Below are 11,984 nucleotides of genomic sequence, written 5' to 3' on the forward strand. Positions count from 1 at the left end.
TTCTTCTTCTTCTTCTTCTTCTTCTTCTTCTTCTTCTTCTTCTTCTTCTTCTCTTTTTTTTTTTTTTTTTTGGTATAATAGCCATCCTAATGGATATGAAGTGGTATATCATTGTGGTTTTGATTTGCATTTCCCTGATGACTACCGATGCTGATTGAGCATGGTTTCACCTGTACATTGGCCCTCTGCATATCTTCTTTGGAAAAATGTCTGTTTAAATCCTTCATCAGTGGGGAACCTGGGTGGCTCAGCCAGTTAAGCATCTGCCTTCAGCTCAGGTCATGATCCCAGGGTCCTGGGATCAAGCCCTGCATTGGGCTCCTTGCTCAGCGGGGAGCCTGCTTCTCCCTTTCCCTCTGCCTGCTTGTGTGCTCTTTCACTCTCTCTCTCTCTATCAAATACATACATATATACATACATAAAATCTTCAAAAAAAATAAATCATCAGGCTTTTAGTTGGGCGGTTTTTTTTGTTTGTTTTTGAATTGTAGGAATTCTTTGTATATTCTAGCTATTAATTCCTTATCAGATATATTGTTTGCAAATATTTTTCCCGTTTTGTGACTTTTTACTCTCTTGACTTTGTCCTTTGCTATACAGTAATAGTTGTTCACTTTGATTGAGTCCAATTTATCTATTCTTTTTTAAAAACCTGTGCTTTGAATGTCCTAATCCAGCAAATCTATACCAAATCCTGTTTCATGAAATTTTCTCCCACTTTCTTCTTTTTATGTTTTATAGTTTTATGTTATATTTAGGTCTTTGACCCATTTTGAGTCCATTTTTGTATATGATGTAAGATAAGAGTGCCACTTTTTTTTTTTGCGTGTCAATATCCAGTTTTCCCAGCACCATTTTGTTAAGACTGTCTTTTCACCCATTTAATGATCTTAGCAGCCTTGCCAAAAATCATTTGACCATATATGAGAAGGTTTATTTCTAGGTTTTCTATTACATTGATATATATGTCTTTATGCCAGTATTGCTACTGAACAATCTATTATAGTTGTGAACTCAGGAAATAAATCAGTAAGCCCTGGTGCACTGCTATAGCCAACTGGTGCATCCTGGGAAATCCCCAGTAGGCTGGACAAATTGAAAGCATATCTCCTGGCCAGGCTTGCCAACACTGCTGCCTAAAAACTTAGATAAACTTACCGCAAGAGAAGCGAATAACACAAGAAATAAGAGTTTGGAAAAAAGAAAGGGAGAAATTTATTTTGGGTGCCAAGGTCTAGAAAAAGTGTCAGGCTCAAGCCTTAACAACAGACCTCTCCACCCACAAGATGTACACCTTAAGTTTTATAGATGGGGTTGGGCGGGAACATGCAAGGGAGCATGTGGAGAGTGCATGATCATGGGTAGGGGTCACTATGTGTTCAGCGGTGATCATGGGCAAGGAAGGGGATATGTGGGGTATGACCTAGGCATTCCATTGCTACCAGGGCTTTTCCAGTCTGGTGCTGGTATGTTCTAGTCATTGTCAACACCTCAAAAAACTGTGGTAAGAGATAACTGTTGGGATCTATAGTCAAGCAACAGGGCTCACTAATGGTATCATACTATTTTGATTACTATAGCTCTTCATTAAGTTTTGAAATTAGGAAGGCTAAGTTCTTCAAATTTTTTATTTTCAACATTGTTTTGGCTATTCATGTTCCTTGAGATTGCACATACATTTTAGAACGGGTTTTTCTGGTTTTTTACAAAAATATCATGGGGATGTCAGTAAAGACACCATTGAATCTGTAGATCTCTTTGGGTACTATTGTCATCTCAATAGTTTACATCTTTGAATCCATGGGCATAGAATATCTTTCCATTCATTTAAGTTGTCTTCAGTTTCTTTCAGAATTTTTGGTAGTTTTCAGGATATAAATCTTTAGCTCCTTTGATTAAATTTATTCCTAAGTATTTCATCCTTTTTGGTTGTATTTTCAATGGAACTTTCTCCTTATTTTCCTCTTCAAGTTGTTTGTTGTTAGTATATAGAAACACATCTGATTTTTGTTTGTTGATTTTATGTTCTGAATTTGTTTATTAGCTCTAATGGTTTTTTGTGGAATATTTAAGATTTTCTACATATAAGATCATGTCATTTGTAAAGAGAGATAATTTTACTTCATCCTTTAGAATTTAGATGCCTTTTATTTCTTGCCTTTTTTTCTGTAGCTAGAACTTCTAATTATATGTTGAATACAAGTGACAAAAGCTGACATCTTTGTTTTGTTCTTAATCTTAGGGGGAATCTTTTTGTCTTTCATTGTAGAGTATTTTAGCTCTGGGTTTTTTTTTTTTTATTCATACATGGCCTTTAGCATTTTGAAGAAATTTTTTTCTATCTCTATTTTTTGAATGTTTTTATCATAAAATGGCATTGAGTTTTGACAAATTTTTTTCTACCTGTGTTGAGATGATTATGTGGGCTTTTTTTCCTCCTTTAACCTGTGTGGCATTGAATTTTTATATGTGGAACTATTCTTGCATTCTAGAAGTAATAATTGGTCATGGTGTACATTCCTTTTAATATGGTAGTAAATTCTATTTCATAGTATTTTGATAATGATCTTTGCATTAGCATTTTTTATAGAAGTATAGTTAACATACAGTGGTGTTACATTAGGTCCATGGACACAACATGGTGACAGCAATTTCATGCATTACTCAGCACTCACCACAATAAATGTAGTCACCATTTGTCACCAAAGTTACTATGGTATTATTGACTATATTCCTTATACTGTACTTTGATCCCAGTGATTTATATATTTTATAACTGTTAAGTGTGTACGTCTTAATCCCCTTCAGCTATTTTGCACATCTTCCCACCTCTCTCCCCTCTGGCAACCACCTGCTTATTTTCTGTATTTGAGTCCATTTCTGTTATTTATCTTTGTTAAGAGAAATGCTTTACAAAAAAACAAAATAGAAGTAGGCTTCTGGAAGTAGACTCTGACCCAAAATTCTCATAAAGAACCTGAAATATTTAGCATGAACCATAAAAATTATTATACTTGAATGATTTTAACCTAACAAATGGCCGTTTCTTATGATTGAATCTAATCCATTTCATCTGTTTTCAAAACTTTAAAAAATAGTTCCAATTCTACCATTTCCAATGTCCTTCACAATACTTACTATTTTAGAAAGCACAATAAAAAAAAATGAGCTTTGCCTGAGATGTGAGATCCCAAGCTGGAAAAGAATGAATTAACATATTTTATAAGCCTGTGTGTGTTAGGATATGGACAATTTAATGACATAGTGTGCTTTTAAAATAAATATCCCAAATTCCAGTTGGACAAACTTATATTGCTTTGAATCATCTACTGCTTGAACATGATTTTAAAATGTGAATTTTAACAGTTAGAAAACTAGCAAGATTCAATTCAAAACAACATAACCATCTAAACGTCAGTTTTTAAATTAGAAAATGGTTACAGTCATACCTGGACTTAGTACTGACTTTTTTGAAAATATGAAATCCATCCATTCCTTTTCTTATAAGCAAGTGGGTTCCTTAAGGCAGTTTTGTGGGAGGGGAAACACAATTTCCCTCTATCCTTCTAGGTTCTTGGCTGAGCCCCTCCCTCACCTGCCAACACACACACACACACACACACACACACACACACACACAGAGTAATAAAATGACAGCTTAGTAGGAGAAAAAACAGAAGTTGATTATCTCCTTTATGCCTGGGTGAGACCCAGGGAAACGGAGTAACTCCCTGAAATGGGCCAAGCCACCCCCTTAAATACCATCTCCAGCTAAAGACAGATGTTAGGTGTAGGGAGTCCATTATGGGAGGCTATCAGGAAAAGTATAGTAATCAAGGGTAAGGTTGTTATACTGATTTAGGTTCCTGCCTTTTTTATTGATAGGAATTGCTGGAGTTAGAGTGGTTTTTCTCTTCTGGGTTCAGAGAGGGAGATGCCCTTACAATTGCAGGCTTCTCTTGTAAATGTCTCTTGCAAAAGGTTAACTTCTACTCGGTTCTCCAAGCTTTTGCTATGTCTGCTGTTTCTTAAAAATAATCAGCCTATGGGCGCCTGGGTGGCTCAGTTGGTTAAGCATCTGCCTTGGCCTCAGGTTATGATCCAAGGGTCCTGGGATCAAGCCCTGCATTGGGCTCCCTGTTCAGCCGGAAGCCTGCTTCTCCCTCTCCTTCTGTCCTGCTCATTCTCTTTCTCTCTCTCTCTTTCTCTCCTTCTTTCTCTCTCAAATAAATGAATAAAATCTTTTTTTAAGGAAATCTTTTTTTGAAAAAAAGATTTTATTCATTATTTGAGAGAGAGACAGTGAGAAAGAACACAAGCAGGGGGAGTGGGAGAGGGAGAAGCAGGCTTTCCGTGGAGCAGAGAGCCCAATGAGGGACTCGATCCCAGGACCCTGAGATCATGTCCTGACCCAAAGGCAGATGCTTAATGACTGAACCACCCAGGTACCACAATAAATAAAAACTTAAAAAAAAAATCAGCCTAAAACGATCTTAACTCCAAAGAGGAATATTGTAGTGTGGCAGTTTCTACTCACCTTCCATTTCTTCCCTTTTTTTTCCTACACAGGTATGTGAAAACAGTCTATTCTCAAAGAAGTGTCATGTCTCAACTATATTCATTTAAACATCTACAGAACTGAGCTCTGACTGAGTCCACGTGGAGTCAGGTAAGCACAGCTTTCTCCTGGAAGCTAAGGGTCCCTCTGTACCTTGCTTTTCCTTGTTGACAGAATTTTGTGACTCTCCATCCCCTGGTGTCAGCTGTTGGTGAGAGATCACACTCTCTTCTGGTAGTGATCTTACTGCCCTTGATACACCCTTCCCTTCCACATTCACATAAGGCTTTGGCTTAGTGGTCACCCAGAACTAGAGATTGTGTCTGTAGTTACCATCCTCTCCCTGGATAGTTCAAAATGCCCAGTTCTGTCCTGCACAGCTCACTCAGAAAACCCATGTGGAATCTTATTTCTGGTTGTAAGCATGGGAGCAGATTTGACTTATCAGAGGGAAGAGGACGAGAAGCATAAAATGGTACGGTCAGTCAGAACGCCATGTTTCCTGCATATTCACTAAATGCAAAGTGGGGGTAAGGATTTAACACAACCTTATCCCCTGCTACCTTTTGAATTTTGTAAATTGTTACTAAAACATTATGAGCTTGTTATGTTCATGCTGGTTTTACAATAGAAAAATCTGGGGCTTAGAATGCCAAGTACCAGAGGGGCATGAGGAAGCATTTTTGAGGTTATTGATTTGCTCATTATCTGGACTGTGATGTGCTTTCATGGAAATACAAATGTGTGGAAACCTCTCAAATTGCTTTAAACACATGTAGTTTATTTTATGTAAGTTACACCTCATTAAAATCAGAACAGACAGGGGCGCCTGGGTGGCTCAGTGGGTTAAGCCTCTGCCTTCGGCTCAGGTCATGGTCTCAGGGTCCTGGGATCAAGCCCCACATCAGGCTCTCTGCTCAGCGGGGAACCTGCTTCCTCCTCTCTCTCTCTGCCTGCCTCTCTGCCTACTTGTGATCTCTGTCAAATAAATAAATAAAATCTTTGAAAAAAAATCAGAATAGACAGACAGAATGCTACATAGAATGTCCAACGTAGCTCAAACAGGAAACAGTGGTGTCTTCTCACCTCAGAAGCATGTTGGTACTCAGCCATGCTGCTGAGTCCTCTGGGAGGAAGTCATTACTTAGCTGGCATGAAAGGAGATGGAATGAAGGAAGATAACAGGAATTTTGGTGGTTCTTAGAAGCTTAGCATCTCATCCTGATATGCAACCCAACTTAAAGACAAAATGGAGCCCACAATATGGTATTCTGATTCCAAGTTGCCCAGGTTGCTCTGCCCTGTCACTGTTTCTGGAGGTAGAGGTGCCAGCAGCACTGGCAGGTTCTCCCCCGTCCCTGTGAAATCTCTCAAAGGGAAAATTTTGTGCCACAGCCACAGGTCACACCTTTAGTGTGGAGGCAGCTTTTAGTCAAAGGAGACTGGTATGACTGTTGGACTTAGAAAAATAGAGAAATAGTGCAAACTCAAAACCACTAAGCTGTACCCTCTGTTGGGGCTCTGGTTGTGAACGTCTTCCAGTTCTAACCCCATGTGGCAGAGAGAAGATGCTCCATGATTAGTTTTGGAATAAATGATTGAATGACTTGCCAATTTTAATAATTAAATCCAAGTCGCTCTTTTATCACTGTATTTAGATTCCAAAGTTACAACACTATACACAGGGCAAAATATTTCATTTGGAAAAACCTATAAAAGAATACTTAAAATGTGGAAATGATCTAAAGACTTCAATTACCTTTGCTTCCCCAGTGAGATAAAATTGTATCATTTACATCACAACAACTATTATCTGCAACTGCATTCTGCAATAAAACTCTGACTTTTATTAGGGACAGATTTATCTGCATTAGCAGAAAAAATTACATCATATTAGCTTTTAGGTTTTTCTGGTTCTTTTCCCACAAAACTGAGCTCATCTGTATCTCACCTAAAGAAATATTACTCCCATTTTTTGTAAATATTCATGATTAGTTATATTTCCATATTGAATGAAGAATAGTGGAAGTTTTAGACAGGTTAGCTACATTATGTTATAGGATATGAATTAAGTAAATGATGAGGTGTGCCAATATAATTTCAGAAATAGTAAGAAAATTTTATTTTCTATTCTCCCACTTAAAACTGTTAGTTTAAATTAAAAGAAGAATCATTCTATTCCTTAGTAATGGAGACTTACAGACATTTAAGTGCTATTTAGTTTCAGCAAAAGGTCCCATTTTTTTCTTGTGACTTCTCCAGGCCACACCATGTTTGTTTGATAGATAATATAAATTGACTGGATTTGGAGATTTGAAGCTGTTAACTTTCAAAACCTCTCTCTTGGCGGACAAGTTCAATCAGTATAGTGAGCACAATGAGGCATGGAATTGTTATGTTGCATTATGCAGTGACATAATTTATTCCTCAAAACACCTAAAACTGAACAAGTACATTTCTGCGGCACAAGAACATGTATTCTACTTTGTAGCCTAAGATGAATTTAGCATGACCAATAAGGTTTCAGAGTCACATTGGGAAAGTGCACCTGTCTGGATGGCTGTGGTGTAAAGCTTATGATACCATGAGGGAGTAGAGGATAGTCCGCAGGAGGTAGCACAACTGGGACTGAAATCTAGAATTTCATGGTAAGGAACTTATTGCTATAAAACAATGAAGCCCCTTTTCTTTTCTGTCTGTGCTGGGGAGAGTCTGCCATTCCCTGTTCTTTTGCTTTAGAAATGTATTGATGGCAGAGTTTGAACTTTTGATTATTAAACAACAAACAAATGAACAGAAAACCCCAGCTAATTGGATTGTAAAAATCCATCAAATTGCTTCTAAAATCCTTTGAAGAAAGGCTTAAACTCTGTTTTCTTTGTTGTCTCTGTTGAATGTAACAATATTAGGCTTCTTGATTTTTTTTTCCCTTTACCATTTTCCTACAGTGAGATTCTTTCCAACTTAATCCTCTAATCTGTAATTAGCAATGGATAACGACATCTTGATTCCCTCTCTTTTGGTTTGTTTTGCATACACGAAATGATGTGATTAGCAATATGCATTTAGTAATCCATTTAGAAAAATGTGGGTTGAGGGATCCTGCGTGTCTCAGTCATTAAGCATCTGCCTTCATCTCGGGTTGTGATCCCAGGGTCCTGGGAGGGAGCCCTGTGTTGGGCTCCCTGCTCAGCGGGAAGCCTGCTTCTCCCTTTTCCACCACCCTGCTTGTGTTCCATCTCTTGCACATGCTCTTTCTCTCTGTGTGTCAAATAAATAAAATGTTTTAAAAAAAGAAAGAAAAATGTGGATTGTGGAAGAATATGGTTTATTGTCCTGCCTGGTTTCCGTATACGAATCCTCCGACCTCTTACCAAAGGGGGAAACTAAGGCAAAGATAATTCACTTTTGATTCTGAAGGGGCCAGACTGTGTACCGTGCAACGCAGTTTAAGGTCTTCGGCGGACCGTATTTGCATAGACGAAGCCACGGAAATGAGAAGGAAGGCGGGAAGGGAAAGGCGAGGAGGAGAACCCGCTTCAAAGGCAATGAGAAGGGAGTCCCGAGCTCGGAGGGTGTTTAGGGTCCTGGGTGTCGGAGTCCGCGAGAGGTCGGTGGAGAATGTGCACGAGCGAGTGGACCGACGCGGCATGGGATGCTGATGAGAGAGTAGGCCGGCAGAGAGGCCAGGACGGCCGAGGGGGACGGGTGGACAGCCACAGTGCAGAAATGTGCAAACGCGCCGGCAGCGCGCCGGGCCCCTCTCCGCAGGCCACGGCACAGAGACTCGGGGGACTCGGCCCCGCTCGAGCCTTTGGTCGGGTCTTGAAGCCTAATCTCGGAAACCACACGTCGCCACCGTCGCATCCTTCCCTCGGAATTGCTTCCGCGGCCTTCGTGCAGCACAGTCACCCTCGATGAGCGCGGCGGCGAGGCTGGCAGCGCAGCCTCTCGCCCGACGGCTGCTTCCTTCCGCGCGTCCCGCGCTTGTTTCGGGCGGCGGGTCCCACGCAGCCGGGTGCGAGCGCTGCCTGCGGGATGCAGAGGGAGCCGTCCCGCCTTCGCGCCCTCCCCTTGCCGCAGCGGCCACGTCATGCCCGTCCGGACCGCGGGGCGCCCGTCCGGCGGCTTCAGGGTCCCAGTCTGCCACGCTGTGAAGGAACACGCTGGGGACGCCTGGAGGGAGGCTGGAGGGGCCCCGGGCACGGCTTCCGAATGTGGAAAGGGAGGGATTTGCCTCCCGCCCCGGGCAGAGTCTTCACTAGACATCAGGACACCTGCTCCAGGGTCGTCCTGTCCCCCGGCAGCCCCCCCACCCCACCTGGGGGCTCTTCTGCCAAGTCCAGTCCCCGGCTCTGCTCTCACCCCTTTCCTCGGGTTTGCTTAGCACACGGCTTCGGAATTCCTAGTGCCATTGATGTTTCCAAGTCTCACGGGGGGTTCTAGGATTTTAAATCTTTTTATTGGGCTTTCTCTCCCTACTGAAAAAAGAAATTGTCTATTGAAATAACAATTACACCAAGTATGAAAATATTAGATCTATGCATGAGACATAATATATGTATATATTCCATATTATGATGTATTTAGAATATATACATATACATATACCTACAATACATATATATGAAAGTCCCACTGTATGAAAAGACCTTTGGTAGGTATCCCAGATAAAATTAAAACACATGATAAAGTCTTCCTCTTTCTTTTTTTTTTAAGATTTTATTTATTTATTTGACAGAGAGAGATCACAAGTAGGCAGAGAGGCAGGCAGAGAGAGAGGAGGAAGCAGGCTCCCTGCTGAGCAGAGAGCCCGGTGCGGGGACCGATCCCAGGGCTCTGGGATCATGACCTGAGCAGAAGGCAGAGGCTTTAACCCACTGAGCCACCCAGGTGCCCCGAGTCTTCCTCTTTCTTAAAGGAGTGTAGAATTTATCTGGAAATCTACTTAAATACTTAAAGTGAGAATTATGTGATAGGGTAGTATGAATGATAGCAGTAATTATTATTAGAATACTATACATTTTTCTTTATAAATTACCTTTGCTTATTTCCATGCATATATTGTTAACAGACTACCCCTTTCTTAAAGGAGTACAGTGGCCATGAATATCTTGTGAGTTATTTCTAGTCTTATTTAACAAGAACAAAAAGCAAATCAAAATAAAGGCACATTTTGTCCCTTGCAAATGGATGTAAAACCTTCTCAATGAACCCATCACTTTAGTGAACACAGGCTATCTCTTCCTCTCCAGTCGTCTGAAATAAAAGTTCTAATCTTTAAACATCAGAACCTACACAAGATCATAAAAAGAAGATCTTGCATCCTTGACAATACACTTGGTAGGTTACCATAAACTCCTACAAGAAGACAGCAAGAATGAGGGAAAGAGAAGGCATTCCTCAATGTAGTTGCTACATTCTAGGAAAAGCTAAGGAGTAAAATGATTGGGTCTCAAGCATGGAAGTAAGGAGCCATCAGTAAGGGAGTAGGTCGTCAAGAATGTTCTTATTACCTTGGTGGCTCTGAGGCGGTGGCAGTCAGGAGAGGGGAGACATTCATTAAGCAGGATCTTGAGGTGTGGTGCACCGACACAAGGAAGCATAAGAGATTTTCTTGCAACCCTTGTGAGCCATGTCCTCACAGAGGGCACGCTAGGCTTCTCAAAGGAAAAATGGTATTATTAGAGAAGGGATGAAAACAGTGAAAATTAAGGAGATTGGTACTCCTAAATATTTGCATTGTGCATAACATGCAGCTGGTTTATAAAGCTGTTTTGTTGTTGTTGTTGTTGTTGTTGTTCTAAATCATGAGTTCTTGTAAGAGTCATTAAACTTTAAAAAACCAAGGTCTCTAGGATATTTTCCAGAAGAAAACCTGCTTTTTGCTAAAGGGGAAAAAATTACCAGTAAGCAGGGAAAGGGGTATAATGGCTGTGTATAACCTGGAAGGGCAGAAACTGGAAGACAGAACTGACCCTGTCCTGAGTTGGCTTGCTATGAGAACGGCCAAGGACCAGAAGGTGGGATCCAATGGAGGCTGTGATCATTGTCTCCTGGAGTAACTTGATTTGCCTTAAAGAGAGAACAAGTAGTCATAAGTAAACATTGGAAGGGGTTTATTTTACAAACAGGAACAAGTCCTATTCCTGTACTATTGGAGGTGATCCATTTAATTTTTTATATTGACGATTAGCAAGGAATATTGATCATTTGACTCCCAAAAAGCATAATTTAGATTTTGCCTGTAACATTTTTCCAGCTAGTAAAATATAGGAAATCTTTCATTTTTTAAAAGACTTTACTTATTTATTTATTTCACAGAGAGAGAGAGACAGAGAGAGCGTGCACAAGCAGGGGGACTGGCAGGTAGATGGAGAAGCAGGCTCCCCGCTGAACAAAGAGGCCAATGTTAGACTCAATCCCAGGACCCTAGGATCATGACCTGAGCCAAACGCAGACACTTAACCAACTGAGCCACCCAGGTGCTCCTGAAATCTTTAATTTTTATATAGTACTGGGTAGGTATTTATAATAGTACATGAAAATCTAGCAAGTCATCCATCCAATATTCTATTTAGAGTAGACTTGGTTAAAGAAAACATAGCGATGTAAATTGATAGACCACTGACTTAGGCATTAGGTGACAGGATGTAATTTTTGTGTCTTTCCACAAATTACTCTCTATCACAGCACACTCTACCCCAGCCCCTTATGCTCTCTGATGTAATAATGGTGACATTGTTATCACTAGGATCTTATTGTGACATCCAGATAAGCCTAGTTACTTTGGTGAGTTCTCATTTAGTCTTTAAGGCAAATTTGGGGTTTGGACTCCAGCTCTTTGGGATTGATGTCTAATCTCCTCGCTCACACATATGCTACTATGTCATTGGTGGGGAGACAGCATTTTTATCTCCATCTTGTTCTATGTTGGTCCCCTGCTGGCATCTAAAGTGTTAAAACTTACTCAGTATTGTCTTTAAGTTTGTTTCTTCTCACCTTGCCATCAGGAGAAATTCACAAACTCAGTTGAATCCCAAAGCAAGTCCAAAATGCACTCTCTGTTACATCATTCCCTTGAACTTGCTTTGACATCTACAGATCTCCCAGTAATTTCTCTCTCAGCTAATGTGCATGTTCTCTTAGGGTACCAGTTGAGCTTTTGAATGTTGTCTGTTATCTTTTTGGAACCATGGACCATTAAGAAGGAAAGAGGAGAGTCATTGCCCCTTATACCCAGAACATTCCACACCACCATTTCTAATCTTGTGTTGCATCTCATGATTCTTCAGGCAAATGTCTACAAGGATGTTAAGTATATTTTTATTCACATCTTGACCATTTGAATATCTTCTTTGGGAAAATATCTATTCAGGTTCTCTGTATATTTTCAGTCAGATTGGTTTGTTTTGTTTTGCTTTTA

At 40.4% G+C, this 11,984-nt stretch overlaps 1 pseudogene; it reads right to left on the bottom strand.

Annotated features, from left to right (window-relative positions):
- LOC116882658 overlaps positions 1-8,036 on the bottom strand; it is a 9,260-nt pseudogene extending 1,224 nt beyond the window's left edge.
- Between the last annotated feature and the right edge of the window lie 3,948 nt (positions 8,037-11,984).

Source organism: Lontra canadensis, unplaced genomic scaffold (assembly GCF_010015895.1).
Source record: "Lontra canadensis isolate GAN:19392208 unplaced genomic scaffold, GSC_riverotter_1.0 scaffold86, whole genome shotgun sequence".
NCBI classification, from domain to species: domain Eukaryota; kingdom Metazoa; phylum Chordata; class Mammalia; order Carnivora; family Mustelidae; genus Lontra; species Lontra canadensis.